We start from the raw sequence: 17,812 nt of genomic DNA on the forward strand, positions 1-17,812 counted from the left end.
ATGTTACTATGAATGTATGTTGGAAATATTCTACAGCCTAATTTTCATGCATTTTATTGTGCATTTGTATTTTAATGGATCACTTGCGTATGGTGGGCGGGGGAGAGGGGTGGGATGTTCCAAGTGCCCAGGCCCTCTAATCCAAAGTATCCTTAATCCAGCTACAAGTACTTTGAAATCCTCTAAGTACCAAATTAAAAAAAATACATTGTAACACAAACAAAATATCTCCCAAAACTTTCCAATGTTTTACCTGAGAGCAGCTGATAATTCCTTTAAACATAATTGGAAATGGCTTCCTCCTGATTTATACCAATCCTGGTTTGTGGGCGGGCTCAGGAACTGGTGGTAGCACTGCAGGCAGAGACAAAAATGTTGGTTGTCCTGACAACATCATAGGGCCTCAATTAGCATATTTTGATTAGGCCCCCACCTGTCTCTGGCTGTTGTTCTGACCACCAAAGTTGAGGCCAGCCCAAAAATTAGAATGAGCTGACAACCAACAATAGGTCAGCTGTTCTGCTTTCCGCTTGATGTTCCTTCAGCTACCACCCTGTTTTTAAGCACTAACAGGGCCATTACAAGAGCAAAATCACTCCCCCACTGAGTCACTGGGGTAGCCTCAGGGGCTTTGTTAATGAGCGTCTGAAAAAGAGCATAGCAACAATAATAATCACTTGTGACAACCCTACTATGCTTCATGAATATGAGATCCAGTGGGAACAGAACATGATTTGAAATAGTTAATTAGATTGTTCAGTAACTTTCACTTTACTCGCTGATATTTGTTCTGTTTATCCATAGTGAATTATCAGCAATATTTTGATAATTCTATCCCTATTTATTTTTCTCACATACTTTTATTTTGAAGAATTGCTCACTCATTCAAAGCTCTGACTATAATAAGAATTAGGTTGTTTCTAACTAACTGCTCCTAAAACTGCCTGCTCTCAATGTATGTGCTGAAATCACCTATTTTAAATACTGCATTGTCACATTGTCCTGTTTCAATGATTTAATTATATAAAACATAAATTGAATGGGTCTTTACGTTTCATTATTATTATAGAATCATATGACTTTACAGCATAGAAGCTAGCAATTCATCCCATTGCATCTCAGCTGGCTCTCTGAAAGATCTATCCTCCTACCCACTGCCCATTGCCCTATCCCAATACCCTTCATTTCTTTTTCAAATATTTATTCCCAAATTTCCCGCCACAAACCAGCGTCCATTGAAGACGCTGAATCCTTGAAAGTGCGCCTCGCTGATCTGGCGCGCACATATTGCGGGATTTTGAACGACATGTCTGATGTCCACATGCAACGTGAATGTCTGACAGCGTTGTGAGGCCTTAAGACCAACACAGACATACACGTCAGTAAACCTGACAAAGGGATGGGAATCGTCATCCTTAACAAGCATGACTATATCAACAAAATGCACGCCATTCTTAATGGCGGGTCTAAGTTCATATCCATTGGACCTGCCGCTCAACATGACAGGACAGCCTTGCTTGAAAGTAAACTAAAAAAAACGCTTACTGGACTTGTGTGAGAGCATTGAGCTGCCAGGTGATATATATGACAGGATTTGTCCTCACAGCTTGCTGCAGCCGCGCATGTATGGGCTGCCCAAGACACACAGAAGTGATGTCCCTCTATGCCCTATCTTATCTATGAATAGTTCTGCACAACATGAATTGTCCGAATGGTTGGGCGAATTGTCACAACCAGTTTTGAGAAAGTTCTTCACATACACGATGAAGGATTCCTTCACATTTGCGAAGACCATACAGGACTTGCATATCGATAGCAATGCCACGTCCATGTGCTCATTTGACATTGCTAGCCTATTCCCCAATGTATCACTTAAGGAAGCCATAGATATTTGCACTGCAGCACTACATCATGGCGATCTAGACCTGCCACCATTGCATGGATCAGTATTCATTGTACTTATGAACTCAGCAACTCGCGCAGTCGAGTTCAATTTTAACGACTCCATGTATGCCCAAATAGATGGTGTTGCCATGGGATTCCTTCTAGGCCCAGCTCTCGCAAACACCTTTGTTGGGTTCCATGAGAAACGTGTCTTTGATGGAATGACACCTAACCTCCTACCTCTTGCATTTTTCCGATATGTAGATGATACGTTTACTATATTTGAATCCGCAATGGCATGCAATAATTTTCTTACACGTCTTAACGGGCTCTATCCTGCGTTCAAATTCACCTTTGAAATGGAGCAGTCAAATGAGCTCCCTTTCCCTGATGCACTAGTTGAGAAATCTGTTAAATGGTTCTGTACCACGGTCTACTGCAAACCTACCTTCACTGGTCAATACACGCGTTGGGATTCTTACAGTTCCACACGCTGTAAGATTGGCCTTATCGGCAACCTCGTAAATAGGGCCCGAGCCATTTGCTCACCATGCAAGCTTGATGCTGAAATCAGATGAATCAAAGACATCCTGCATGACAATGGCTACCCTGATCAGATCATTTCTCGCTGTATATTCGCAAACTTATGAACATTTTCAGCCCTGAAAAGTGCCCAGTCTACCTCAAATTACCCTGGAAGGGTAATGTATCCCAAAAATTTGAGCAACAGGTGAAGCTAGCTGTTTCATGCTGCTACTATGCAGTAGCAACATGTGTGGTGTTCATCACTAACAAGATGCTGCCATCAAGCCAAGAAGACCTCCTGCCTATTACACAAATGAGTAATGTGAAATATGAATTTCAATGCCAGTGTGATGCTAGGTATATAGGCCATACGTCCCAAAGATCGTATCAAATAACATGTCCCTCCTGCTGTTCGCAACGGGCAAGGTACAGGCTGTACCCAACCAGCCTGTGCTTGCAAAACTCAAAACACAGTATCCAACATTAGATGTGACTCCACGATTGGACATTTACTAAATAATCTGCAGTGTGCTAAGAATTACGCTGACAACCAATCTAAGATTGTCAGTAGGGCTTGCAGTGTGGCGCATTTGCACGTACTGGAAGCTACATATATTAATACACAGGGCCCTGTGCTTTGCAGACAGAAAGAACATGTACACACATTGCGCCTGTTTCAGCTGAACAAAATATGTGACAGCCATTCGCTGGTTCATTCCTCAGTGCAATACCTTGACCAATCAGAGTCAAGCTGCTTGGTTTAAATTTCAAACAAAGCTTGGCAGTTAACTGTCAGTCAGCATAAATTGGTACATTCTCCATGGCAACACCTCTACCAATCAGAGTTCACTTGCCACCACTCAGCACTCTCTTACGCAGTATAAGTTGTTGTTTTCCCTTACATTGGTTATTCTTGCGTATTGTCCCGATGAGTGCAAGACAAAAAGCTTTGACAACATGTCTCTATTTTCAGCAATTTATTGTTATATTATATTTATTAAGTTCCATTTTCAATTCAAACATCCAAAAACGTTCATGGAACTTCAAACAGCAGTTATGGTGCAGGGTAATTTTTCTAAATTAATTTATCAAACATCATGACGCAGAATCTTTCAATCCAAATATTTAGATTTTATCAAAAATACTGGGGAAAATAAATTCCCAAACTGTAAGGAAAGGGTTAATCAGACTGTCCTGGAGTCCACTTGTGTTATACTGCTATTGATTTCTCTTTGTATTGTAGTATTTAGTGATTGCCTGTTAAGCAGGGAAGTAGTAGCCAATTTAGATGGTGTGACCACTGAACTACTGAACTAAGACTGATCTTAAAGCAATGGTCAGTTTAGTTACTGCAGTAAACCTAACTAAAGGCATGCCGTGCATGCTGATTCATGTATTTCAAAGAACTTTGGATGTTGACATTTGAAAGAGTTTGAAAATATAAAGGTTACGAGCCCTGATTTTCCCAACTCATGTCCCCTGCCACTGCAGCTCCCCACTGAAAGGGTGAGGATACCAAATTAACTGTAAAACCGATTAAAGGTGACTAGTAGTATGCTGCAAAGCTGTAACATTCTCTGAGTGGTGAGGTGCTGTTGCCAGTTGATACAAAGGTGATATTGATATTCACTTTTAGTGGATAGGAACTCTTGGGCTGGTGAATGCAAAAGCAGTAACTCCCAATCCATCTGCTAAAGGCTGATTCTTACTGTAAATAGACCTGAACCAACGTCTGAATTTCAGCACCATAGAGCGGAGCTGGAGGTGTAGGAGCTCTAAAGGTCTGAAGCTTTGTCTGCATGTTAATCATTGTCCCACGTCACAAGCAATGTCGAAGACTGGACATGACAAATGTGGCAAGACTGATTCTTGGGTTCACTTCTACTGTTGTGCCATTACTGTGGATGAACCTTTCAACGTAATCAATAATATTACTTCAAGTTAGAAGCAAGCTGATTAGCAGCTTTCAAAGTAAATTCATCGCTTTTATCTCAGTCCCGTTGATTCACGTTCTAAGTTTGGCACTTTCATCAAATAGACAGCTGAGTGTCTTTGGCTGATTTGACAAATGCTATTCCTTTTCAGCAGAAATGACCAGATTATTAGCATAGCACAGTACACTGATAAATGTCTCACGCACCTTCCACTGTTGCACTAAATCCAAATAACAAACCTTGTGCAATAGAGAAGCATGAAGTTATATAAGATATGACCACTTTGTTTTTTAGCTATTTGCTCTCTTGTATGCTATAGCAATCTATCACAGAGCTAAGAAAATTACAGAAATAGCACACACCTTTCAGTTTCCCACCATGATCAATGACCAAGAATGGTTTATTTTCCAAGAACTTCTATAAATAAGTCCAATAACTGTGTAAAACCTAGACAGCTTCTTTTACTTTCTCCACTCACGTGAGGCCTCCTGTGGCACTATCATTTTCAATCAGATTTCTTACAAACCCTCGTTAGACTAAATAATACTTCATCAGTTGTCCAAAATTTATATAACATTTCTTGATTGAAGTGATATAGATTTGGCAGAGCTTCTGCCCAGTTAAAACTGGATCAGCCCTTTTTACCCAAATTACTTATTTTTGGCCAGAAGAAACTGCCACAGGTAGTGACGAATTTAGCAATTGAAAGGAGGACTGAGTTTTTAGGCCCCGATAGGAGCAAGCACGAAGGCACACGGGTGCTTAAATTCACACTGCCAACCAGCATGTGGTTTCTTCAGTTCTATCCCTTCCCCGGGTCATTTTCCTGGAGGTGGGATGGAGAGGGGGAGCGGGAGGGGAGCAGGAAGGCTGCGGTTGGTAGTCAATTGACCTTGTTAAAGGTTGATTTTCCAGTCTGCCTCCAGGTCCCTGGAGACTTCAGGGAACAGTGTAGCTGCCTGTAGGCTGCCTCCCAGCAGCAGACTAGAGGGCCAGCACTCCAAGCAGGCTTAGAGGCACTCCCTGCCTGCCTGACTGACTTCAAGGGTGGCTCATCTGCTGAGGCCATTTTTAAATTTGAAGTTAAAGAAAGTTGGAGAGAGGGCGTCTCCATCTTGGGACACCTTCTCCCTCACTTACCCTTTAAGGATAGCCTGCTGCTTCTCAGTGCTCGAGGACCTCCTATTGGTCTTCCAGCTTCAAACTCCCGCCCTTACTTAATTGGCTGGTGAGCCCGCCCTCTGGCCATTAGCTGGCCAATTCGAGGAAAATCACAGCCGGTGACTGTTCCCCACACAGGCCTGAATTTTGTGGAGGAGGCGGAGCTCCCGGTGCCGGGCTGAAAAGGCAAGAGGAACCCCACCTCAGCTTTTTCGCGGCCCCCACCACTCCCTGCATCCCCTCCCACCCCACGGCGTGATCCTCAGTCTTTCTGGAGGCGAGGTTTCCGGCCCTGGGATCTTCACCCCTTTAAAAATGGGAATCCCGCCTCCTAGAGCTGCCAGCCAATCACAGTGATATCGGCAGCGCCACCAGGACCAGTGATCACTGCTTATACTGCAGAGGCCTTGGACCCAGGCCCAGTGCTAGGATGCCAGACCTCAGGTAAGTGAGGCGGAGTCACGGGGCCAGGTTGGGAAGGCCCTGGTGAGGGGGTTGGAGGCTTGGTCATGAGGTCCAGCGGGAGGAGAGTCCTGGGAGGTGCATTGTTTTCTGGCAGGGGTCCTCCTTGGGCGACAGATTGCCCATGGAGGACGGACCACCCCAACCAAGCCGGCAGGAAGGGTGCCTCGTTTTACAAGGCGTGGTGGAGGCCCCTCACACCGCTGGTTAAATCCCAGCGGTGAGGGCGGAAGAGACCCTTGTGGCCATTAATAGGCTACTTAAGGGCCTCAGTTAGTCTCTGGGTGGGAAGGCCATCATCCATTTATCCTGCGCCCAGAAAATCACTTGGCGACGGGGTGGCGATGGGCTCTCTGCCCCCCTGCCCCCTCCTGCCACTCGCCATGATTCTATGGCCCCCCCCCCCCCCACCTCTGACCCCACCTCAGGGGGGCCCAGAAAATCCAGCCCAAGTGTAGGCTTTTGATCCCCATTTGATCATGATGGCAGGGTTCCGAAGCCCGCAGGGAAAATCCTGCCGAGAATGTCTTGGCGTCACTGAGGCATTAGAGAGGCTACGACTGTACTTATATAGGATGCATTTGCTGTGTGTTCTGACCACTATCCCTTAGTGTAGTTATATTCAACTCGTAACAAAGATGTAGCATGGTCACCATTATCATCAAGGTTTCACAGAATGAGTAAACCAATGTACTGTTACATCAAGAATAAATGCAGCTTCATTGTAAATGACCTAGATGTTGGGCTGTGGTATGGTCAAGTGAGGAAGCATCGAAGGGCTTCCCTCTTTTCCCTCACCCTGCTTGGCCACAACAGGTTTAATTCTTTCCTAAAGTGGATGTCCTGGCCAATTCAGTAGATGTTTGATTACTCACTTGCTATGATCATAACAAGAACCAATCGGACAGGTTTTCTTGAGGTTAACAAAGAAAAAGGTTAACTTTGGAGAGAGAAGCAGAGTTAATGTTTCAGGTCTGTGACCTTTCTGATGAACTCTGCTTCTCTCTCCACAGATGCTGCCTGACCTGCTGAGTATTTCTGGCACTTTCTGTTTTTATTTCAGATTTCCAGCATCTGCAGTATTTTAGTTTTATAAAAGGTTAACTTTATTGTACCTAAACCAAACTAATGAAAATAATAAACTACATGCCAACTTTCACTCACGCATACACACTAGAGGTTTACACAAACACAAATAGGTTACAGAGTGGTGAAAGGTAGATTGGTTGAGTTAGAGTCCATAGAATAACGTCTCTGGCGTTTGATGATTCGGCTGGCTTCTAGTTGAATCAGTGGTCCTGTGGCTTTTAGATGACTGGTTCAGTGGATCTCTAGGAGACCGCGATGCGGATGATTTCCTCCAACAATGTTTCTGATTGTAGCAGGAGTATGCAAAGGTGGTCAGTCGACAGGCAGAGTTCAAAGACAGGTTGGCGCAACATCGAGGGCCGAAGGGCCTGTACTGCACTGTAATGTTCTAAAAAAAAAGCTGAAATGGAGAGAGAGAGAGAAACTCCCCCACTTGGGTCTGCGTGTGTAGAGTCCAGTTGCTTCTCCCCTCTCTGCTGTAGAAAAACAAGCGAAAAACCACAAATGGGGAAGGGCTTGTTACATGACAGTCACTCAGTGATTCAAACATAGCAGTTAATAGTATTTCTCTCTTGCTAAAAAGAACAGGTAGTTCTCTTAAATTTCCCAGGTCTTGGTTCTTGCTGAGAAATGAGTAGACATTTGGTTTCCACTTCACAAGCCTTGAAATGTAGAATACAGTGTTGCAAGTTAGTTGACCATCCATAGCTGCCAGCAAAGTCATCCTTTTAGCTCTTATTTTTTAAATGTCTTTTTAAAAATATGAATTCAAATCTCCAGTCAGTGGATTAAAGAAAATGATCATTCAACAAAGCACATTGGCGTGCCACCTCCCTGCTACGCGAAATGAAATGTGATGACAGGAACATTTCATTATGAGGTCACAAATTAAAAAGAAACTGTACACACATACTCATCAGTTTCACTCCAGCATATACTGAATTTTGTTCCAAACCTGGGTCAGTTTCCTCGGACCTAGGCAATAGGGATTTTGTTTTATGCGGGGTCTCCCTTATATCCACATCATGTAGGATTAGGGTTGTGCACGCTGGTCTGTCCCTGCAGATCTCTTTAAACGCTGTGAGCAGCCTTGTTAGGTCTCCTCTCTGTTCTGCATTTAAATAGGAAAGTACAGTGTCCAATTTCTCAAACATTTCAGTGTTAGTTAACCGGATGATAGGGGGTTTGAGTTGGGAATCCTCCAAGTCTCCCTCTAACTCGTCCTCGCTGTCCCTTCCGCCCTCCTCTTTCCTGACTGCCTGACAGACCTGTGTCAGTTATATAATTCACCTTGCTAATTCTCTTTATTACTCTGTAACGGCCACTGAACCGGGCTTTCAATGGTTCTCCCCGGATTGGTAATAGCACTAACACATGGTCTCCAGGATAAACTGTTCAGGCCTTGACATGTTTATCCGCCTGCCTTTTCATGGTTGTCTGGGAGGTTTTTAGGTGTTCCTGAGCCACCGGACAGGGTCTCGTGAACTGTTCTCGGAGCATGGAGATGTAGTCTAACGGGGAAGATTTATCCCTGTGTCCCAAGAACCGCTCCTTGATTTTTAATAGGACCTCGCACCTCGTGTCCATAAACTAATGCAAAAGGACTAGTGCCAGTGGACTCATTGGGTGAATCCCTGTTAGCAAACAGAAGAAATCCCAGCCCTTTGTCCCAGACATGGGGGTAGTCATAGCATTATGGTCTGATCATTGTCTTTAGGGTCTGATTGTACTGCTCCAAAGCCCTTTGTGACTGTGGGTGGTAGGCTGAGGAATTTAGCTGGGTTATGCCCAAATTACCAATGACCTTTTGAAAAATACTGGACATAAAATTTGTGCCCTGATCCGACTGGATCTCAGCAGGCAGCCCATCTTCTTTCTTTCTTTGGCCTCCTTATCTCGAGAGACAATGGGTAAGCGCCTGGAGGTGGTCAGTGGTGTGTGGAGCAGCGCCTGGAGTGGCTATAAAGGCCAATTCTAGAGTGACAGGCTCTTCCACAGGTGCTGCAGAAAAATTTGTTTGTCGGGGCTGTTACACAGTTGGCTCTCCCCTTGCGCTTCTGTCTTTTTTCCTGCCAACTGCTCAGTCTCTTCGACTCGCCACACTTTAGCCCCGCCTTTATGGCTGCCCGCCAGCTCTGGCAATCACTGGCAACTGACTCCCACGACTTGTGATCAATGTCACAGGACTTCATGTCGCATTTGCAGACGTCCAAAGCGGAGACATGGTCGGCCGGTGGGTCTGATACCAGTGGCGAGCTCGCTGTACAATGTGTCTTTGGGGATCCTGCCATCTTCCATGCGGCTCACATGGCCAAGCCATCTAAAGCGCCGCTGACTCAGTAGTGTGTATAAGCTGGAGGTGTTGGCCGCCTCGAGGACTTCTGTGTTGGAGATACGGTCCTGCCACCTGATGCCAAGTATTCTCCGAGGCAGCGAAGATGGAATGAATTGAGACATCGCTCTTGGCTGACATACGTTGTCCAGGCCTCGCTGCCATAGAGCAAGGTACTGAGGACACAGGCTTGATATACTCGGACTTTTGTGTTCCGTGTCAGTGCGCCATTTTCCCACACTCTCTTGGCCAGTCTGGACATAGCAGTGGAAGCCTTTCCCATGCGCTTGTTGATTTCTGCATCTAGAGACAGGTTACTGGTGATAGTTGAGCCTAGGTAGGTGAACTCTTGAACCACTTCCAGAGCGTGGTCGCCAATATTGATGGATGGAGCATTTCTGATGTCCTGTCCCATGGTGTTCGTTTTCTTGAGGCTGATGGTTAGGCCAAATTCGTTGCAGGCAGCTGCAAACCTGTCAATGAGACTCTGCAGACACTCTTCAGTGTGAGATGTTAAAGCAGCATCGTCAGCAAAGAGGAGTTCCCTGATGAGGACTTTCCGTACTTTGGACTTCGCTCTTAGACGGGCAAGGTTGAACAACCTGCCCCCTGATCTTGTGTGGAGGAAAATTCCTTCTTCTGAAGACTTGAACGCATGTGAGAGCAGCAGGGGTCTGATGAGGTGCCACTATGTTGAATTGTGCCTTTCATATTGTCACGGAATGAGGTGATGATACTTAGTAACTTTGGTGGACATCCAATCTTATCTAGTAGCCTGAAGAGACCACGTCTGCTGACGAGGTCAAAGGCTTTGGGAGATCAATGAAAGCAATGTAGAGGGGCATCTGTTGTTCGCGGCATTTCTCCTGTATCTGACGAAGGGAGAACAGCATGTCAATGGTCGATCTCTCTGCACGAAAACCACACTGTGCCTCAGGGTTGACGTGCTCGGCCAGCTTCTGGAGCCTGTTTAAAGCGACTCGAGCGAAGACTTTCCCCACTCTGCTGAACAGGGACATTCCACGGTAGTTGTTGCAGTCACCGCGGTCACCTTTGTTTTTATAGAGGGTGATGATATTGGCATCGCGCATGTCCTGAGGTACTGCTCCCTCGTCCCAGCACAGGCAAAGCAGTTCATGTAGTGCTGAGAGTATAGCAGGCTTGGCACTCTTGATTATTTCAGGGGTAATGCTATCCACCCCAGGGGCTTTTCCGCTGGCGAGAGAATCAATGGCATCACTGAGTTCCGGGTAGCGGGTGAAGAATTGGGTTGGCCCCTTCACCACTATCTTGGCAGAGATAGTTCTTAGAGGGACAGCCTCTGGAAATTGAGTAGTCACATCCATAATGGTGAGTAGTTACTGTTTTCAGCAGGGACCTCACGCAATCTACCAGCACTCTGCTGAACGCTTCCCCAAAAGCCGGTATGGGAATAAGGGATGCAAGTTTTATTACAGGTTGTGGCTTCCCCACAACCTGGCACTTGTGGCAGCTCTTACAGAACTTCACCACATCCTTATGGACCTGTAGCCAGTGAAAATACTGTCTTATGCAGGTTTGGGTTTTTCACATACCAACATGTCCAGCCATTGGAGTCTCGTGGGCCATTCTCAATATTTCCTAACGGTACCACAGCAGCATCACTACCTGGTGAATCACTGTCCACTCTTCAGCTGCAGGTCTGTGAGGAGGTCTCCACTTCTTCATCAGCACCTCATCCTTGAACTCCCTCTGCTTCAGCTTCAGTTTGAGCAGTCTGTGCTAATTTTTTTAACCCTGGGTCGGCTTGCTGAGCCTCAACCAAAGAAGACCTGGTTAACACATTCTTTGGATCCTCTAACTTCCCAAAGAAGATTTCAGATAACCAGACAGTAGGGTCATCTGTCTGCAGTGCCAGTTCAGCCTCTTCTGACGGAGCTTGTTTGGCCATGAACCGGGTCACCACACAGTCAGGAAAAATGTCAGGGACCTTTTCCTGTAACTGAGCTGTCTCCCTGACCTCTTTCAGTCTCTCTAAAACCATTGGGATGCTACCACCTTCGCCGCGGCCAGATCATTACCCAGGAGCAGGTCAACCCTGTCCCCAGGTAAAACTAGGGACAATCGCCATGGTTACTGGTCCTGAAACAAGGTCGCATTCCAGGTGCACCCAGTATAAAGGAATGGGCATATGCTTTCCTCTGATACCGTTTACTAGCACTCTAGCATTCAATGCACTCTCTGGGGGGAAAGGTCATGCCTTTTCCCAGCAGAAGGGATTGGGTGGCCCCTGTATCTCTAAGTATGACTATGGGCTTACTTGCTTCACTCGAAGGGTATGGGGTCACTTTTCCTCTGGAAACAAAATCTTGGTAATTCTCAGGAATTTTAAGTTATCCCACACTCTGAGCAGTAGGTTTACTGGGTTTTACTGCCACAGTTAAAGCCTGGTCTGCTGTGCTTTCCGTCAGAGCCCCTTTTCCTGCACTGGTCTGGTGTACCCTGACTTATCCTATGAGTTTTCCCTATAACCTCCAGCAGTCAGCTCGAAGGTGTCCTGCCTTGTTCCAATGGAAACACACAGGCTGTCGGGCATCACTTCTGTTCTCAACATCTTCCTTTTTGGCTTGAGGAGGGCCTTCTGTGTTTCCAGTTCTCCCTTCTCGCCCATGGCTGTTCATCCTCTTATCTTCCTTCCACCTTCTATCCTTTTCAGGTTTTTAGAGGTGACTAGGGAAGGGTTTCCTTTGAGGAAAGGGCTTGTAAATAAGTGTATAATTATCAGCCGGGATTGCAGCCTGCCTGACTCTTGGAAGCTTTTGTTCCTCCACATGGTTTCTTATGGAAAGAGGAAATTAGTTTTTAAATTCCTCTAGGAGGATCACTTCTATGAGGTTTTCATTGGTGCCCATCCCTCGTGGCCCTGAGAAGACAGTGGTGAACCTTCTCCTTGAACCGCTGCAGTCCTTGTGGTGATGGCAATCTCACAAATGTTTTAGGGAGGGAAGTATAGATTATAGGATCAAGCAACAATGTAATAATGTCCAAGTCAGGATGGTCTATGACTTGAAGGGAGTTTGGATGCAATAGTGTTCCTGTAACGGTACTGCTTTTGTGGGAGTAGTTGTGAGGCTGGGAGGTGCTGTCAAAGTAAGCTTGGTGAGTTGCTGCAGTGGATCCTGGAAACAGTATACTGCAGTCAGAGTGCACTGATAGTGCAGAGGGTATTGAGTCTAGTGTCAGGGTGCTGATCAAGTAGATTGTTTTGTCCCAGATGGTGTCAAAGTTTGAGTTTGTCGTAGCTGCGTCCATCCAGAATGAATATTCCATTACACTCCTAACTTGAGATTTACCGATGATGGAGCCATGTTAAGGGATCAGGAGCAAGGCCATTCATTACAGTATTCTTGGGCTCTGGCCAGCAGTGTAGTCATTGTATTGATATATCTGGTCCAGTTAAGCTTTTGGTCAATGGTGAACTCCAAGATGTTTACGGTGGGAGACTCAGAATTGTAGCCGCATTGAAGGGGAAGGTGGTTTAGCTTTCTCTTATCAGAAGTGGTCATTGCCTGTCACTTAGTGCAGATGTTACCTGCCACTTGGTAGCACAAGCCTGGATGTTGTGCATGTCCTGTTTTAGGCTGGCATGGGCTACTTCATTATCAATGGAGTTCTGAATGGATCTGAATATGGTAGAATCATCAGCAAACATTTCCTGTCTTTATAGCAGAGAGAAGGTCATTGACAAAGCAGCTGAAGATGGCTGGACCAATGACGTTGCTCTGAGGAACTCCAGTATTGATGTCCTGAGGCAATGCCTGCATTGGATCTGCGCATGTGTGGAGCAAACTGTGGCATATGTTGCTGAATTATTCTCACTGAAGAAGCATTTACTCTTATGTACTTAACTGAAACTAGTTGTAGATCATAAATTGATAAAGATTGACATAAACTGTATTCAGATTGATTTAATAATGGAAATGAATAATGATATCGCTGAGTAATATTAAAATAAAAGCCCTGAAATTATGCTGTGTCATTATTAACATATGAAATAAGAAGTGAAAAGGAAACATTGTTCCCTTGAACACAATTTTTAAAAAAATCTTTGGTATTATTTAGAAAAGCAAATATGAAGCATCACTGTGGAGCCAATTTCTTTAACAGAAGTATTAATTCATTCATTTTAAATACTGGCTATCTCTGAAGGAAAGGATATACATTTTATACTGGACTAAAGTCATTCCTCATGAAATATCTAAATATACCTTCTGTAAAATTTCTAATATATATTTGATCATTTATAGAATGCATTGTATGTAGCTACACATTTACAATGGATTAATTGATAGATTTAAAATGATCAAACAATTCATAATATATTCACAACATATTCCAAACTCTATTTTCAAAATGATCTAATGATTTATTGCACTCTATTTTCATTCACTGTAAAGTATGATGTAATATAAATAACATTTTTCATATATTGAAATATTTAAAGGACTTGGAAAACCTTTATTCAATAACTCATTTGCCCAAACCGTATTGATGTACATAATTCATCTCGGTGACTAATGAGTGTTTTCAAGAAAAAAATCAATATAATTCAATTTTAACACATCCATCAATACAATGTTTCGTGAAAAATTGCCATTTAATTGACCATGCACACACTTATTTCAATTAAGTGTAAAATTTCCAAAGAAATATATATTTGAACTGATAATTATTCTGAATATCAAGACCTAGAATGTCTATTGTATTCCATTTCTCAAACAGCATGCTACATCTGAAGCTTGCACATGACTGTGCTCAGGATTTCCCGATTGATAATCTGAAACATTAATAAAAACCTAAAAACTTTGGCTTAAATGAATTGAACATTCCCAATAGAGTTCATCTCCAAATTAACATTACGTGACTGTGCCTCATACTGGAGAGAATAATTTATGTGAGCATGAATAAGTAATAACGTGAGCTATAAATATTCAAATTTGATATATACTACCCTGGGAATTTTTTTAACACCATTTAATGATTAATAGTCACTATTATTTTACTTTGCACCAAAGCAATATTCAATCATTTAGAATCATTAGAAATTAGACAGTGTTTAAGACGAGTGCATTAAAGTGCTTTCTTCAAGTCCATTTTACAGTTACATGCACTTTTTCAACCTTGATATAAGTTGGAAGATATGTAATATTTGAGTTTTACATATGAAATGGTCAGTTCTGCTTTGTTGTATTTTCCCAATACATTTCAATTTTGTTTTGAAGAACTGGAGTCAAAACAATTCTTTTTAAACAATGAAAATATGTCTATTTACCATGCATAGCATGCTGCTATTAAGTATATAAGGATTAAAAACCCTTTTGCTGAAAAAAGTGAATGAAATATTTATTTAATTTTCTTGTGAAAAGTTATGAGGTCACATGGTAAAATCAAAAATAGGAACCTAAGAAAGCAAGAAAGGCCATCAGTCACAACAAACCCCATTCATTTTTGACACATTTCGGCCCCACACACTCACCTAATAACTAACCCTATCCTTCAATTTTCCTTTCTACCTGACTTTCCCTCTTACAACTTACAAATTCTAAATAATTGTTCCCTTTATATTGAAACCCTTTTCTATTAACTGTGACAATACCCTTTATAATCATTTATGCTTCAAGTCATTTCACGGTTTCCTTTTTTCTGAAGAGTATGTAACAGAACTTCCTCAGCCTGTACTCATAATTTAAGTTCATGATAACCAGCATCCTCTTCATTTCTTGCCTCTCTATTATCTCAAGGGCAATATTACGCACCTATGAGTAATCAAGCAGAATTGCACGGTACTCTGGGTGGTGTGCCAACATGGGGTAGCAGACAAAGCATGGTAGAATGGAAGGAATGAACTGGTAGAATGGAAGGAATGAACTGGTTTATATCACAAACACTGGCGGAGTTTCAGTGCAATGTATTTTCGTTATCATTTGTAGCAATTGAAAATAAATAAAGATATCAATGAGATTTATCATTGTGATATTGTCCAACCTTCCCAGCACACACTGAAAATTTCCAGTAATTCAACATTTTAATATGATTCTTAAAAATTAGAATTACAATAAAACTCAAAGACTTGCAGAATGAGCAGGTTTAAGAGATTGTTTTTTTTAAAATTCAGTTCACAATGCCTATGTAACGGGAATTTGCTCAGGTCTGCTGGAACTGCTGAAGGACAACAGAATCCTCAAACACACTTACCTTTCATTGAAGATGCAGCAATCCATCAGGAAAACCCCTCCACTCAAAGGAAATTCCTGGCCCTGATATATTCCTCATTTTGTTCACTAATATAACGCACCCACTACCAAAATACTACACTGCATACAGGTAGATACACCAGCAGGCTGCAAGGGAATCTACTAGTACTTTGCATGTTGTTTGTCTGATCATTCTCAATACCACAGTAAAAGAAATGACAGTACTGAACGTTATTTTACGGTGATGGACCCTTCTCATAACAATACCTGTTGTGCCAGACAATACCTTATGCTGCCGAGGTCCATGTTAAAATTTGCACTTGTAAAATAAATGCTCAAAAATAGAAATGACACCATAATCAAAATAAGTAAACAGCAAAATTGAGAAGGCTGGAAATCTGAAATAAAAATCAGAAAATACTGGAAATATGCTTAGGTTAGTCAACATCGGAAAGATGGTTAGTGTTTTGGGTGACGTTCAAGATTGTAAATTCCTTCACCTCTGTACAACACATCTGCTTTCCCCATCTCACCTGAAACATTATCCCATCTTTCTCTTTCAGCTGCTGAGGAACTCATCATTTTCTCTTTCCTATTCCTAAAAATGATATAAACAGGAAATCAATCAAAAACATGAGAAACAAAGCAGATGTTGAATGGAGGGGAAGGCAGTTTGTAGAAGGACTGTAAAAAGAAAAATATTTGAGGTCAAATTTTCAAAAGCTTCAGTTATGCGCTACTCAATGTGTTCACATTGCTAATTATGAAGTGATTGATAAGGCCATTTACTTTGAATTCATGTGAAAGTTGTGCAGTGCTCATTGAACACTAGATATTGTTAAGCACCTGAGGGGCTTTAGCAAGGAGTGAATTGTGAAATCCAATGAAATAATGGTACATCTATGATAAAATAGGGGGAATATTAGGCTAGGGTTTATTAAAAGCTTACAAATGTCCTTGCTCCCTGCTTTTAACTACATTTTCCAAAACAAAAACGCAGCTTCCCACCTCTCTTTTGTGCTTTGTTGAATATCACTAAAGAAACGGGGCAAGGGACTGGAGGAGTGTGAGACTGTCTGCCAGCATTCCAGATAAAAATATGCATCTGTGCTTGAACATGGCAAGAAATGATAATGGGTCTTCCTGCAACAATTCCATTCAACTTATTTTCAGTATCAGCACAAAAGGAAATTTATTCTCTTCCAATTAAACCCACTGATAATTGATAAACTCCACAGTCACACGTATGAATGTATGTTTAACAAATAACATTTTGCAAAGTCAATGGCTTGACTTACTGATCTCAGAACTGCTGTCAGAAAACATAAAAAGACTTGCATCCAATTAATGGGATTGGCCAGTAAAGGATACCTGTGCACTGATTTGTAAAGTAAATTTAATGACCTTGTTTTTATATATTTATTGCACATATATATATATATATATATATATATAAATTTTCTATTTGAATTGTTAGAGAATTGATTCTGATCTAGTTGGTTAGTATCTTCTGACTTCTTTATATTCTCATCAACTGGAGTGACAAGCCTGATAGCCCGAGGGATATGTCACCGTACTGTTAGTTGTCTGGTAAATTGGATCAGGCTGTGTGTTTGCCACTTGAATTTCATTTTTAAAGATCATTTTTATATTATTCTAATCATCATATAATTTAATGTATCAGAATGTCAGTAATAGAATGAAGTACAATTCCTTTAAATGGCTAATTAACCTGTCAGACGCAGACATGCTAAGAACACCATGGTGTCTTTCTAGCAATTGTGGAGAAAAATTATGAAGTTAACTTTTCAAAATAGTGTATCTGTACATCAGTTTTTTCAAACATAACAGTTCTTTCTCGCACTCCTTTGAAAGGTGCCAGCTCTTGCTACAGTATGACGGTATGATTCCATAGACAACACTTTCCAATATTTTGCCCCAGTCACCTCTTATTGAGTCAATGTCAACAAGCTATTTGACTTTTGAAAGCATCATCATAACACACAAACACACACAGTTCACCGAGGGTCAATAGGAAAGCAGATAGGAATGGGAACCCTGGCTGATCTATACATTACCTAGTTCCTCTGCACGAAAGTCAATTGCAACACCCAAACTATGGGCTGAATTTTATGGTCCTTCGAGGGAAGGGAACATAAGTAGGGGGGGGCCTATAAAATTGCAGGGTAAGG

The sequence above is a fragment of the Heterodontus francisci genome, chromosome 10, assembly GCF_036365525.1.
Source record: "Heterodontus francisci isolate sHetFra1 chromosome 10, sHetFra1.hap1, whole genome shotgun sequence".
NCBI classification, from domain to species: domain Eukaryota; kingdom Metazoa; phylum Chordata; class Chondrichthyes; order Heterodontiformes; family Heterodontidae; genus Heterodontus; species Heterodontus francisci.